At 41.8% G+C, this 15,884-nt stretch overlaps 1 protein-coding gene across 3 annotated transcripts in view; it reads left to right on the top strand.

Annotated features, from left to right (window-relative positions):
• Window positions 1-4,684: 4,684 nt before the first annotated feature.
• SINHCAF (SIN3-HDAC complex associated factor) overlaps window positions 4,685-15,884 on the top strand; it is a 32,220-nt gene continuing 21,020 nt past the window's right edge. The window contains exon 1 of one of the 3 annotated variants that reach the window (XM_032347516.1): window positions 4,685-4,973. The gene's annotated coding sequence lies outside the window, so the exon portion shown is untranslated. Of the gene's footprint in view, window positions 4,974-5,229; window positions 5,320-6,828; window positions 7,138-15,884 lie in introns of those variants that run through there. The other 2 variants (XM_032347518.1, XM_032347519.1) reach the window with 2 other exon arrangements.

Below are 15,884 nucleotides of genomic sequence, written 5' to 3' on the forward strand. Positions count from 1 at the left end.
AAATATTTTATTTATGTATTTGACAGAAAGAGAGAGCACAAGCGGGGGGAGCTGGAGAGGGAGAAACAGGCTCCCCACTGAGCAGGGAGCCCCCCCCACTTGATCCCAGCATCCTGGGATCATGACCTGAGCCAAAGGCAGATGCTTACTGACTGAGCCACCCAGGCACCCCTGTCAATGTCCTTCTTAAAATAAAATTACTTTTGTAACCAGTAATTTTATTTTTTAAATTATGCTATTCAAATGTCACAAGATAGTATAAGACTTAAAATTTCTATAAATTTAGAGGTTCCTCTAAGAATAAATTTGTGACAATTCTTCAAATCTTTAAGTTCAAAAAATTTAAAAAGCTAACTTTAAGTAATAGCTATCTTTTTCTGGTAGCTGTCTAACCGTTGTTGGAGGATTGCTTAGATTACAAAGCCAATTCTATTCATTATATCTTAAAATTTTCTGGCTTGCTCTGACCACTTGCTATTTGAACTTCAAAAGGATTTGAACAAATAAGTAACAAAATGCCATGCTTGTTTTGGTGTGAGAAAAAAGTTTAGTTCTATGGCTATTACCTGCTAGGAACTAAACCAAATGTTTAATAATAATAATCAGCCCTTTCCTGGGCTCAACAAATTGTTTTGATGTGGTTGGTACCAGCGTCTGATGAGAGTATTAGCTTTCATTTAAAAAATGATCACTGGGGCGCCTGGGTGGCTCAGATGGTTAAGCGTCTGCCTTGGACTCAGGTCATGATCCCAGGGTCCTAGGATTGAGCCCTGTGTTGGGCTCCCTGCTTAGTAAAGAGGCTGCTTCTCCTTCTCCCTCTGCCATTCCTTCCACTTGGGCTCTCTGGCTCTATCTCTCTCTCAAATAAATAAATAAGATTTTAAGAAATAACAAAAATAGGGGCGCCTGGGTGGCTCAGTGGGTTAAAGCTTCTGCCTTCGGCTCAGGTCATGATCCCAGGGTCCTGGGACAGAGCCCAGGGTCCTGGGATCCAGCCCCGCATCAGGCTCTCTGCTCAGCAGGGAGCCTGCTTCCTCCTCTCTCTTCTCTGCCTGACTCTCTGCCTACTTGTGATGTCTGTCAAATAAATAAATTAATTAATTAAAAAAAAACCACCCAATAATAAAGTAAATAAAAAATGATAATTAGTTTGAGTTGATATTACAAACATTACTAAATTGCTAATAATATAATATCCTTCATTACCAGGCAAGAATTGTCCTTTTCAGTCCTCTACATATAATTTACCATCCATGCCAAGAATGTTATAAGAAATTGTAAAGTAGCTTAATCGTTCAGTCTTAAAAGAAGGCAATGAATGCTACAGAAGAAAAAGTTAACAAATAAAATAGAATTATATAGAAATAAGTTAGAAGATGTAAGGAGGGCTTGAGCTCCTCTACTTCTGAAATAGTTTTACTATCTGACACATAGTTATGACCATTAAACGTTTGCTAAATGAATAAAAATGTTCAAGCACTAGGGATAATTCTACAGTGGGGACAACAAATTATAAGAAGGTAGTTGGCTTAACCAGAATATCTTGTAATTTATTTTCAATTTCAATTTCTGTATTTTTTATTTTTTGCTGTATTTTTACTGTATTTTTTTACTGTATTTTAAATTTCAATATTTTTGAGAACTCAGTATGAGTTCAACATAGCATTATAGTCATTAAAAATACTCAAATAGTTTTTTTTTTTTTTTTAAAGATTTTATTTATTTATTTGACAGAGAGAGACACAGAGAGGGAGCACAAGCAGGGGGAGTGGGAGAGGGAGAAGAAGGCTTCCCACCAAGCAGGGAGCCAGACGTGGGGCTCCATCCCAGGACCCTAGGATCATGACCGGAGCCTAAGGCAGATGCCTAATGACTGAGCCACCCAGGTGCCCGAAAATACTCAGATAGTTTAAACATTGTGTAATTCAATCTCCTATTATCCAAATTTATATATTATAAATTACTTCTTTCTTTCTCTTTCCCTTTCCTTTTCTCTCTCTCCCTTTCTCTTTCCCTCTCTCTTTCTCTTCCTTCCTCTTTCCTTCCTTCCTTCCTTCCTTCCTCTCTCTCTCCCCTCCTTCCTTCTCCTTCCCTCCCTCCTTCCTTTCCTTCCTTCCATGAAAAATTCACTTGGGATATTTAGGTAATAGTATTTTAAAGTAGCCCATAAATGAGCTATAGCACCTGAATAGAGACGGCCATACAACAAGTTAAAGAAACGAATAAACAAAAGAACCTTTGGAATGCATCTAGTTGTTCAAAACTAGGAGGGTTTTTTTTTGTTGTTTTTTTGCTGTTTTTTTTTTTTTTTTTTAATTACTCTAAGAAACTCAAATTCCTCTTTAAGGATTTTGTTGCTACCTTTCCTACAAAAATTACCCAGATTACTTCTTGACTTCTACTTTGAGAGCACAGGAAGTCTTGCTGTGCAGTATTAGGTAACTCTAGCTCTGAAGCTTACAGGTACTTTTTTATCTGAACAGTATATCCTAAATACTATATGTAATTTCTACATAGCTTGTTCGTTGAACCTATTCCATCCTTGGATTACATTATATATATATTCTTTATATAAACTTTCTAGAGAAAAGGCATTCAAGGCACATTTTTATTTTTATATAATATATAATATGTAGATAGATAGATCCTGTAAGCAATAATTGAAGTTTGAAAAATATTATCACACTTGCAACTTTCATATTTGTAAAAGTATATGTCAATTTGAAATTATTTTTGGAAGATCTGTCATAAACCAAATAAGTACATGAGACAATCCAGGACAACTTATAAAAACTTTCTTCAAAAAGAAGGCAGGGGCGCCTGGGTGGCTCAGTGGGTTAAAGCCTCTGCTTTCCACTCAGGTCATGATCCCAGGGTCCTGGGATCTAGCCCCACATCGGGCTCTCTGCTCAGCAGGGAGCCTGCTTCCTCCTCTCTCTATGCCTGCCTCTCTGCCTACTTGTGATTTCTGTCTGTCAAATAAATAAATAAAATCTTAAAAAAAACCCCAAAAAACCAAAAAGAAGGTAGGTGTTTGTTACCAATGAAAGTCCAGAAACAGCTAGGAAGCCTACTCCATCCACTTTATTATGCTAAGAACTGTTTGAGCATCATAGGCATCATATTAATTGAGGTGATCACTATAACTTCTAAAATCATTTTAGATTACATACAAAAATTCTACACTAAAGTAAAGCTGCTGACTTGAGGTAAGTCTTATAAATAACTTTGAAAACGTCCATCAATTTATTATTTTACAAGCAATTTTTCAATTTTTCTGCTATGTACTGTTTTAGGCACTGAAGTACAAAAATGAATACAATATAAAATTCTTGCCCTGAGGGAGTTCACATTTTAGTGAGAGGTGTCTTTTTTTTTTCTCTTTTTTTGCGGGTATTTAATATATGGTTTTCATATACAGTTAGGGAAACAGTATGTTATAGGATCCAAAGAAAAAAAGAAACATTACTTGAAAGAGGTTGGAAGTGGGTTTGTCTTGACTGTACTATGAATTGTTTGTTGAATTAAATTAGTGTTTCAGAAGTATCTATTTAATTCCATATTGTTGACATTACAGTGAAAGCAGTGAAACTTGTCAGCAGATGATTAAGTTTTATGGTTGATGTCCACACTTTTGTAGCTTGGGAACAATATCAAGTTTCTGGGAAAAACATCCTTCCTCTCTCCCCACCCTCCCTCTATCATTTCATCAGGGGCTCAATCTGCTGGTGTTTGGTGTGTTCTCCAAACAAAGGTGTATCACAGTTCTTCTTTTTTCATTTTTTACTTAACATGAGAAGAGTTACTGCAATTTTTCAGTTGTTTTTTTTTTTTTTTTTCTTTCCTCCTGGGACAGGAAGCTTTTAAATTGTTGGTTTATTATACATTAGGGAAAGTCTGCACTTGATGGCTACTTTTTCCATTACCAGGACCACCAGTTAGTGGTATTAGTTCTGGGTGAGTGGAACACCCTTTACAAGCAGCTGGAGGAGGTATGCATGTTTCTAGATTACTGACTTCCACCGACTAGTCGTTTAGGAAAGCTACACTGTTCCCACGGAAGTTAACTATTCAATCAGACAGGGTTGAAATCTTAAGGTCGAAGTGGGGGAAAAATTGGATAGTTATTGGTTGGGTTACTGCTTGAGGAAGGCGGGCGGGAGTTAATGAATGAATAGAGTGTCAAAATGGGACTTTATTAAACGACTCATTAAAACTGCACGAAAAACGAAAACGAATCTCTCCTGGTTCCAGAGGACTAAAAAAACAAAACAAAACAAAAAACCTTCAAAAACCCAACTCCAAACAAAATTTAGGAAATATAGGAGGGATAAGTCCAGTCTGGTTGTCTGGAAGACCACCCCTCCTGTCGCGTCCGGTCTGAACGTGGGCACAGGTGTGACAATTTTGCAAAAACATCTTCCAAAACTATCTTTCCACGAGAGAAGGTGCGCCCCAAGAACTTCAAGGTGGAAAGCACGTCACGCAGTCGAACGTCCACCCTCCCTCGCTAACCTTTCCGCCTTTCCCACCCCGCCACTCCCTCTCCGCTGCAGCCTCCAGCCAGGGGGCGTTTGTTTACGTGACGTAAGCCGTAGTAAGCAGTCCCCGCCCCCGTTTCCCTCTGGCCGCCTCGTTTCCCGCGCCGCGGCGCTTCTCCCCTTAAAAGGACAATAGAGGCCTCGGGAGCGCGCGCGGCCGCCAGGCCTTCTCCCCTCCCAGCCCTCGACGCGCGCGCGCCCGTATGCAAATAAGTTCGATTCAGGAGAATTTTGTACCGGGAGACGCGCGTGCGCAGAGGGAAAGCGGAATCTACACCTTCCCGGCCAGCGGTAGCAACTGCAGAACTGCAGAAGACAATCTTTCTAGACAAGGCAGTTGAGGAGGAGGGAGCGATCGGAAGGGGGGGTTGGCTTGGCGTGCACTCCGCACCTCGGGAACGTTATAGCGCGTGGAACGGCTGCCTTTGGAAGGTGAGTGACTCTGACCATTACTCTGGTGCAAAACTCTCTCACGAGGCTTTGATTTCAGAGTGGGTTTTTTTTTTTCCTCTTTTCACCTCCCCCACCTCCCCCGGTCCTTCCACACAAATACGCACACACAGACGCACGCACAGGAAGTTTTGTCTTGGAGATGGCATTGCTGGGAGCAGTGTTCTCGTAATCTTCAACCCCGGGCTCTTTTGTATACACATGTTTAGTGTGTCTTTTTTAATTGGGGAGGGTACTGGAGGCAAACCGAAAGTCTTGGGGTTGGGGGAAGTGAGTGGAGGCTGCAGACGACTGAGGAGTCGCCGGAGTTGAGGGATCCACGTTGAAGGTGACAATGACTTTTCTCAGCCGTAGTGTTGTGTGGCGGAAAGGAGCTGGTGGCTGGAAGGCCCGAGAGAAAAACGACTTGCTGGCAACTGCGGAGGGGCCCCGGGCTGGTGCATCCGCGTGGGCGCGCGCCCCGGGAGTGGTCGGGCGCCGCGGCTGAACCTCGTGGTTTAGTTTCGTTGCAGCCCCCGGCGAGTGTTTGAGAAGGGTGGACAATAAACGCCATTCGCTCGGAAACTTAAGTTGCCGTCTGCTAGCGAGCTGGCGGGCGTGAGGGGGTTTAAATCGGCCTTTTGGGTCAGCGCCCGGTGGCCGGAGTGCACGCGGCGTGGCGTTGTTTGCCGAACTCCGGAGGGATGCGGATGCGACAATGAGAGCAACACGCGGCCGCTTGAAGCAGCCCGGCTCCCCAACGCCTCTTCCCCCCGACCGCGCCCAGGCAGCGCGGGGGGCCATGTGTCTGTGGAGCCTCAAGTTTTGTTCGCAATTTATTCACCTGTAGCGTAGATGTGGGCGCCACGGCGAGGGCTTTCTGGGGCAGCCGAGTGCGGCTTAAGATGGCTAGTCAGAGCCAAGTTGACTTGGGGATGGAGGCAGCGGCGTTGTGTGCGCCGAAGGAGTGAGGGAACTCCGGAGGGCACTGCTTTTTGTGCTGAACATGACAGACCACGTGCTTGGGGCTGCGACCCCGATTTTCGCCGGAGGTCGGTGTGAGTGTCCGGCTCCGGGCCGGCAGTGAGATGCGGGTGCTGTTGGGGCCGGCCGGCCGGCAGGACAATGTGATTTGCTGATGATGGCGTCTTGCCAGTTTAAAAAGCAGAGTGAAAGTCGCCAAGTCTCCGCTGGTGCGGGGCGGGTAATCGGGCGTTTCTCATCAAGGGCACTGAAAAACTTTGATTAAATGGGCTTGCTGCTGAGGGGAGGACGGGGGGTACAGGCTCCGAGCTCTCGGGGCGCGGGGTCCGGACCCTAACCCGGGGTGATCGTCAAGTGTCTCTCGCCTCTGAGAAACAATCCGACATCCCTGATGCTGCACGTAGGCAGCGCCCGGCTGGACAGAAAACAAAGAGCTGCATGTGCCCGTGCGGGCCCCGCCGGCGCTGGGGCGGCCGCCCGGCGGAGGGCCGTGCGGGCCCGGCCCCCCGAACTTTGGGCGAGTTTCGAGAGGGGCTTTTGTCCCTCAGCTCCTCGCTGGGAAACTTTGGCGGCGCTGCTGGCGTGAGGTGCCATGCTGGTGCGCGGGGAGGCGGCGTGCTCCGCGCTCCGGGCGGGCAGAGAGGCGGCGGTCTCGGGGCCCCGGCGCTTCAGCACGGGCGCCGAGTGCCGCGACGGCCGAGGGGCCGGGAGAGCGTGGCCCCGAGTTCTTGGCCCGTTACCCGTGGCCCGGAGTCTGTGTCTGGGAGGTCTGTGGATTCGCCTTTGAAGTCGAACTGTTGCCATGTTTGAATTACGTCAGGGCAAAGCCATGAGGAGGAACAAGCCCCGGCAGCGCGGCGTGCGGGAGGCGCGGCCTGCGGGAGGCGCCGGGCGGGCGGGCGTGCGTGGGGGCCCGTTGTTCCGGCGCAGGTGAGGGAGGAGGCGGCAAGGGACGCGGGTCACCTCCTGCCGCCCTCGCCCCGGCGAGCAGCTTTCCGCAGGAACTTTCTTCCCGACCCAAGTTGTTCTATTTACCAACAAACCCACCGGGGAGCGTTTCTATTTGCTGCCCCGGTGCCTCTCTCTCGGCCGTCACCGCGTGCCCGAGGGGGAAGCGCGTTTGGAGGGGTGCCGAGGGCCGCAGGAGGACTGGGGAGGCATCTTGCTGCTTTCTGGGAAGCGGGTGCGTGCGGCGAGCACCCCAACCCCCCGCAGTCGAGTCGTGGCCCGCATGTTGAGGGCGCCTAGCCCCGACGACACCCGAAAAAACCACCGTGGGGAAGTTTCGGGGCTCCCCGTTGTCGTACAAAGGGAAGTGAGGACTGTGGCTGAATTGTGCGTGCCGCTGTTTTCTTTGTGTGTTTACGTGTGGGAGGGGGCTCCGGGAGGGGCGAGGTTTGTTTTGGTTGCGGGTGGGGTTGGTTTCTTGGGGTGGCAGGGCGGTGCAGTTTGTTCTGGTAACTAGACCTAGTAGGTTTCTTTGTTTTTATTTTCTTCGTCTAACCTTGGCTAACTACAGACACTGGGAAGACTAGGAACTACTGATTACGCCAATACTGACCCTGTGTGAGGGAGTTTTACCCAAGCAGTACTCCCCCAGTTCCCACGCCTCACGTAGTCCTGAGGAAGGTTAAAAAAAAACCCTTTATTCTTCTAGTAATTAAAAATATGAATTTGACCTTGTCATTAAAAGTACCTTGAAAGCACCTGTTTTTGAGCTGGAGTTTGCCAGACTTGGAAAGCCTTTTAATAATGTAGGTCGCAAAACCGAACACGTTTATTTAGGTGGTCAATCTAAATTAAATTAAAGTCTAGGAGTTTGTTTCTGATGGAATTGGAGAAAAGCCTGATGGCATCTAAAGTATTTATATAACGATTTGGGGAAGGGGGAAAATCTCTCTTAGCCCTAAAGGTATGCGTGGCTCAATGTTTGGTGATTGTTCATTGCGTTATCTTAGGATGACCTTGAAGAAGCTAGCTCCTGGTGAGTTGGGCCTTTCTTGGAGATTTTATGTGGTGGTTGGGGAGGAAGCTGCTAAGGGAGTTGACAGGGTAAAAGGCTATAGCTATCCCTGCTAGCTGCTTCCTAGTTCCCGTGAACTGGGTTTGACCTTTTGGTTACCCCTCTTAGATTTTCTTTTGGAGCCAACTTTTTTTTTTTGTTGTTATGTGGCCCCAGGCATAGCTCAAAAATTATGCTGGTTTGACACATGGATGCTTCTTTGGTATTTGGGGTTTGCCTGCAGTCTAGACAACCGATAAGCAGCACCGGATCTGCAGCTTCTTTCCTGATTTCTCCCACATTTGGATAATGTTTAAGGGTTAGGATCTAAAAGTGGTTGTTACCAAAAAATAATATCCTTAGATCCATGCCCAAACAAAAAACCTACAAATTGCTCTTTTCATTGTTCTGATATTAAATAGACCTGTTTCTCCCAGGTTTTGGTTGACCAAAGTACAAATACTTAATGGCAGCCAATTAAGTAACAATACATTTCTGAAGTGGGTAGAAGGAACATGTCAAGAATATGAAAAACTTTGTATTTAGTAACTTTATGAGTTTCTTTTGTTTAGTTAACTTCTTTGGGCTATTATTAAAATGTGTAAGATGTTTTTTAAGTACACTAAGAGTCTTTGATTTGTTTATCTTCATTAGTATTTTATACCTGGGATACAGCCAGAATTTCAGAGTTCTTGGAGATTTCAAGTACAATAGAGCTTAATAGTTTCTGTTTTAAGTATCACATCATATGTGCAGCAGATTTGATTTATCAAGGTGAATGAATGGAGAGTGGGAAAGACCGCCTTCCTTTTTGCATAACTTTTTTCAGGAGTTTGGAAATGAAAAGTTCAATAGGTTGTGTATTCTGGAACTTTGGTGGGCAGCAGGCCTTAAAGCTGCTGTCCCACAGTATTCTTGACTGGATGGTGAGTTTATTTTCCCACTTGTAATCAGGGCCTGGAAAAATCGCTCTTGGGGCTCAGACTCCTGCAGATTTATGTCAGAAAAGCAATTTGAGAATGATTTTCTATGTAAAATCAGTTTTTCACTGGGGAAAGTTAAGCTTATTTGAAATCTAGACCAACTTTGTATGCTGTGATGAGGACAAATTAATTTAACATGCTAACATGTAGTAGGTTGCTTTAAAAATGCAACATTTTTTTTCCACTTAAAGGGAATGTAATTGGCTGAGAGAGAAGGGAACCCATTTGTTGAGACATTAGGTTTGTTGTTTGGAAGTCTCAGGTTAAAATGCCTAGGTTTCAAAGCTGTGATCGTGTTAAATAAGTCACTTGGTTGTCCAATTTTCTCCTCCGCAAAACAGTAATAATAATACCTACTACTTCACAAGACTGTAAATAATTAAGCAAGTGATATGCTTGGTAAATACTGGCTGTTCTCACATATTTGGGAAGTAGACATTTTACAGGAGACAAAACTGAGGCCTGGGGCCAGTTACATTGCTGGAGGAAATAATTCAGTAAATGTTGAGTGGAAAGTATGAGTGTCTTTGGCCCTCTCCCCTACTTTCAGAAACTGGTTCTGGGAAGACACTGTCTTCTACACCAGGTTGCCTGTCCAATTTTGATTGAATCATTTTACAGCAAAAACTTGTGGAAATCGAGAAAACGCCATTCTCTTTCTTCCTGATTTCTCTTGCCCACAAGAGTCTTGGATTTTCCACACTTAGTTTTGACTCTGGGAGGTTACAGATTGAAAACGTTTTGTTGTCTTTTGGCTCTTCAGTTTCTCTTTTAATTGAGTCTGTAACTAAGGTTTTCTGTATTTTGGAAATGATCTGGAAATGCATCTAGTCTAAGAGAAGGCAGTTTGTTTTCACGGAAGGTTTTCTTTTTGCACCAGAAGTATGAGAGTTGCAACTGAACTAAAATAATTCATTTCTAGCTTTATATTGAGTTGTTTCCACCTATTACATAAGTTCGATTTGTCTTAATGTAATTTTAGTTTGGTTCATGTTAATATATGCTGAGTTTAAATAGCTCTCGTTTTGAGATTTCATTTTGTTCCCACTATTCTCCTAACCTTTCCTTCCTCCCCCATGCCTGCTTCAAATAAGCAAGAAATATTTTTCTGATTATTATGAAAGCATTGAATTATTTTCTGTTAGTCTTTTCTAATTAAAGTGATTCACTTGGTTTACATTCCCTGGAAATCTTTGAACCTTTTTTTCTACAAAAGTCTACAGACTAAATGTTAAAAATGACTCCATTCAAAGTATCAGTTTTTCAATACACCTTTTTATTGTGGACCCCTTTCCCATTCTGTGCGCCTAAGTATACTGTTCAGATCTGTTTTGCCTATCCCATTCTTTAGGTGTTAGCAAATTCTGCATGTATCTGTGTATCATGTACAGGTAGCACCTGGTTGTAATATAAGACTGACAGTTCCTGCTCTGCAACAGTTTACTATTGAGAGGAGGAGGTACTAGAGCAAACAAGTGTGTAAAAATCCCGTGTTAGGTATTACAATACAGGTATAGACAGCTTTTGTTTAAAAAAAAAGAAAAAATCATTTCCCGAGTTAAGAGGATGGAGGTAAAACCATCCCAAGACAGAGAGAACAACCTGTGTAGAGATGTAGCTGTTATTAAAGTTGGTTTGACACTCCTGGAATATCAGGATTCCAAGTTGGGAGCAGCTGGTAAGCAGGACCAGATCGTGAAAAGCTTTGCATTTCTTGCCAGGGAGTTTAGATATTATCCTGAAGTGCATATTGATACCTTGAAAGAGATGATTAATGTTTGAGCTTTAGGAAGGGACCACCTGTTTGAAGGTTCTAAGGAAATTAGTTACAAGGCTCTAGCACCATAATGAGGAACAAATAGGCAGTGAGGACAGAAGGGACATGAACCAGACAAGTGAAGGAAGAAATAGAATCTTTAAGGACTTAATAGTAGAAACATGTTGGGGTCCATGCAGAGCCTGAGAAGGGAGAGCCCGGTTGACTTCCAGACTTTTTATGTGACTATATAGGTGATAACTAAGGTAGGTGAATACCAGAAGAACATGTTTGGAAGAGATTATAGAATTAGTGTAGAGTATTTAAAGGTTAGGGCTTTCCAGCCCTTGGTTGATGCTTTATAGGTACCATTCAGAAATGGAAGGGTCAGAGAGCTCAGAAAATTTTCCCAGGTTTGGGTCAGACCAGACATAGGCTACCGTATCCCATTTCTTAACATTTTTCATAAGTTTGGAAATACAACAGCTTCACAGAAAAGAATATGGTTCAGTTTCATGACTTAAAATCTCCCTGAAATGACCAGATTCCTCTTTTCCCACAAACCTGGCCTTAAAAGAAAACCGTCAGAAATCAGGGTTCTGTCCTCAGTTTAATCTGTTGTATATGTCCTGGGATAAATAGAGTTTATATTTCTATAATATGCAAGTCTTTTTTTTTTTTTTTAAGATTTTATTTATTTATTTGACAGATCACAAGCAGGCAGAGAGAGAGAGAGAGCAGGAGGAAGCAGGCTCCCTGCTGAGCAGAGAGCATGATGTGGGGCTCCATCCCAGGACTCTGAGATCATGACCTGAGCTGAAGGCAGAGGCTTTAACCCACTGAGCCACCCAGGCACCCCTAATATGCAAGTCTTATAAATTTAAGGAAATAAATGGTATATAGACACTGGTATTTTCATACTCTTGCTTCCCCAGCATCCCTGGAAAGTAGAAAAAAGATTTCAGTCTAATATTGCTGAGGGCAAATGAAGTTAGAAGTGACTTCCCATTCAGTTGTAAAGAGAAAAGCAGAAATAGACTCAAACTTGACTATTACAGTGCCTTTTTTTTTTTAAGCAGACTCAACGGTAGTTACATTTCTTAAATGATGATAATCACCCCTTAGAAGCAGATAAATCCTATCTCCCTAACCTTTATAATTTTCTCATCCACTGGAGTCAGTCCTAATCTAGAATTGGGATACCCAGTGTTTTTTCACACTGTTAAAAATGGGAGGACCTAGTATTTTTTTTTTAATACTGTCTAAAACTCAGAGACCTGGATTTTCGATTTTTATTTTTAACTTAGGCTATTTCAGTTGAAGATTTTATTTCTGAGTTTGACCTCTTTCCTGTAGGATGAGTTCTAGGTTCTTCTGCTAAGTGTGAATTTCACAGGCAACCATAATAAATACTTTACCACATAATTCAGAGACTGGGTACATGTGTGAAGAAGCCATTGGCAAAGAAGTGGGGTCCATAACCCTTCCTCAGTTTTTTTTCAGCCAAGTTAAAATTCATCCCTTAAAAGTGAACAGGTAAAGTAAATTCAAAATTTTTGGTATTGTTGCGATATGGATTGGTAACAGGGAGATAAGAGGGAATAATGTTCAATGGCTCCATGGCTTTCCTTAATCAAGGCTGATGAAACAGGTCTCATTGTGGGGGAACATTGCAACCAAGTGGCCTGGCAGCATGAGAACACAAAACACTCTTAGTCCTGTTTGACTCTGAAGTGTTGCTCCAGTTACGCTGTTAGTGTTTACTGGATCCTGTACTTAGGTGATTAAAGATAGCATACCACTGACTAAAAATGGTGTCGAGGGTGACATTAACAATTAATTACAGCAACTAAAGGTTGCTCATAACTTTTGATCACGGTTATTTTTTCAGTGTTTATATCTCTTCCTTTCCCATCATCCTGTCATTTTAAAGTTCAACTCTAAAGAAGTGCCATCTCCTTCACTTCAAAGTTGTCTTTGGTTGCTGGGTTCCCTTTGTCTTTATTCAACACTGCTTCCTTCCCACTTTACAAATCTTTTGCTTGTCTCTTCTCTGCAGCTTCCTTCCCATCCTGCTCCATGTCTGTTCTGTACTCTCTCTGCTGTGGAGTGTATTTCCTAATGTGTATCTCTCCATCTTGTGTCTTTGAGGAAGTTTGTTTAAGCTCTCTGGGCTCTCTCAGATCCCTCTTTAGTTAAGTCAAGGTGTATGATGAGAACTGAGGTTTTGGGGGCGTGGTGCTGGAAAGAGGAAAGTGAAAGTAAGCTTCCTTCATCCCTGCTCCCCTCAGAGGCACTAGTTTTTAGTTTTTAGAAAACGATTTTAAAAAGCCAGTTAAGGTCCCATTTCAAAAACACACAATGGGATTGTACTGTGTAACTGTTACTCAGTTTGTTTATTTTATAGAACAAGGTATCCTGGATAGTTCCACGCTGTACATGTCACAAATCTGCATTCTTTTTAGGGGCTAGAACTGTATCCTGTAGTATGAAGACATCATTATTTAACCAGTCTAAGAATCCATGGGCATATAGGATGCTTCTAGTGTCTTGTGTATTTTTTTTTTAGGTCCGTGTCCATTGGTTTTTAATAAAAGTGGTGATTAGAAGCTGTAGAATTTTGGTCTTTTGGAAATGAAAAACACTTTAGGAATATTTTTTTTGGGAGGTTGCATTTGTAATTATAATTACATGTTGCAATTGTAATTGTAATCAGAATTTCATCTCCCAAAGTGGCATGGACAAATTGTAACATTAACTATAAAGCTGACTTATCACCTTGGCATACATACTTCTCTTTTAGTTTTCTTCTATCCAGTCCATCCAGTGGCATTTTGTAGTTCTGAAAGGTATTTTTGGAAATTAAAAAAACCCTTTACTTCCTAAAAGGAATCTAGAAAGTGGAATTGGGGAAGTTATATTTAGAGGAACTGTTGGTGTTCTTCAAAGTGTACCAAAAAAAGTGATCCTATTAGATGTTGCATTTATCATAAGAAGATAAATCTCTTTTCCTAAATGTTAAATTAATACCCTTGCAAGAGATAAAAGACAAGAATACTCTGTAGAATTAAGTTCTTCACCTCACTGTCTCCAATTCCATATTAAAAAGCATACTAAAAGCTTTGAAATTTGCATTTCACTATTCTTCATACTGTTTCCTGATTAAAGTCAAGTTTAAAATGAGTTTAGTATTGTTAAAAGACCCTCTTTAAGGCTTGAATTATTTATCAGAAAACTTTTTCTTAAATAGCATCCCTTCAGTATTAGCTATTGTTGTAATGCTTCCTTTTCTTTCCCATTTATATTGTGTTGTACTCAGTGTACTTACCTTCTGCATGTTGAATTAAGTACAAAACAGATACCATCCCTGCTCTTTGGCTTTGTAATCATGTTAGATTAGATTATAATTGGTCCTTTTGATGGGGCTCCAGGCTGACTCAGTCAGTTAGTTGAGTATTGGACTCTTGCTCTCCAGGTTGACTTTGGGCCCCATGTAGGGCACAGAGATTACTTGATAAATAAAGAAAGAATAGAATTGGTCCTTTTGTATCCTTGACATGCAGCATTGACCCCGCCCTTTCCTTGTGTTAACACTAAGGTTACATTCCCCATCTTTTAATTAATTTGATCATTAGATTTATATGAATTGTGCAGCTTTAAAGTGGAAAAAAAACCCCAGAAATTAATCAGATGTTTAGAATTAATTGTTGCATTTTTAAAAATTCACTTTTTGTTGCCCGTGATATTTTGCCTACATAGTTACACTTATTTCTCTTACGGTTTTTGCTGACTTAACTGTTAACTTTAATCTTTTTAACTTTGGGAGATTGAATTAAGTTGGACAGAACAGTAAAAATTTGTGGCTGTTTGGCTGACAGCAGCCAAAGAAATAATGTTTATGAAAGTGCCTTATAAAACATGAGATGCTGTATAAACAACTTTAAAAAAAAAACACAACAACTTGTTAAAAAAGTTTAATCACATTTATTGAGTACCTATTAAGTGACGGGGATTATTTAATGGCTGAGGTTACAAAGATATACAAAGACAGAATTCCTAACCCAATCTGTTTTCATTTTTAAAACAAGCTTTTTGAGATATAATTCACACACCGTAAAATTCACTCTTTAAAAGTGAACAAGTCAGTGGTTTTTAGTATGTTTACAGAGTTCTGCAACCATCACCACTGTTCTAATTTTAGAAGACAAATGGCAGCTTTTAATAAGCATTTTAAATCTTTCCTGATTTTTGGCTTTATCTCAAAGCTTAATTTTCTTCTGCTTTCCCCACACACTTAAGAGCAAGATTGTGTGGTGTCCACTCTCTTCTGTAATTATTCATCAATTAGGAAGCAGATGGTATTAGCTTCTGTCTGTGAAAACAGTGTGGAATGATATGACTCCTGTGAGAATAGATGCAAAAGTCACAAATAGTTTAATAGCTTACAGTGTCATTTGAACAAATAAAATAAATTGTTCTGGAGGAATCATTTAATATTGATTGCACAAATGTGGGACTAGGAAAGAATATCCTAGGAAATTTCTAGGAATATTCTAGGAAATAAATACTCTAAAGAACCACCAGGTTTGTTGAAATAACAGAAATTCCAGGTTTTAAAATCTGGTTGTGTTACACCTACCTATCACCTTCTCTATAAATACAAAAAATAAGTTGGTTTTAGAGCCATTTTGTGTCCTCTTCCTCCAGACAGTGGGTAGGTTTTATAGGGTTGTTTTTTTTGTTTTGTTCTGTTTTGTTTTTTTTTATTTTTTTATTTAAAAAAATATTTATTTATTTGACAGAGATCACAAGTAGGCAGAGAGGCAGGCAGAGAGAGAGGAAGGGAAGCAGGCTCCCTGCTGACAGAGAGCCCGATGTGGGGCGATGTGGGGCTCGATCCCAGGACCCTGGGATCATGACCTGAGCTGAAGGCAGGGGCTTTAACCCACTGAGCCACCCAGGCGCCCTGTTTTGTTTTTTAAAACATTAGTGGGTCTCTAGATTCTGTGAAAATGCTTTCATTAATTTCTGGGCTCCCCAAAGCACAAAATGGTTAAACACCAACCACTGCTTAACTGAGTTGCTGTAAACAAAGCCCAAAATGAAACCCCTGTGTATTTGCTGCAGATTCCAGGTGCCTCCCAAGTGCAGGAATAAGCTCAGAAAAGGTTTAATAGGTTTAAGTAATC

This window comes from Mustela erminea, chromosome 6 (assembly GCF_009829155.1).
Source record: "Mustela erminea isolate mMusErm1 chromosome 6, mMusErm1.Pri, whole genome shotgun sequence".
Lineage (NCBI taxonomy): Eukaryota > Metazoa > Chordata > Mammalia > Carnivora > Mustelidae > Mustela > Mustela erminea.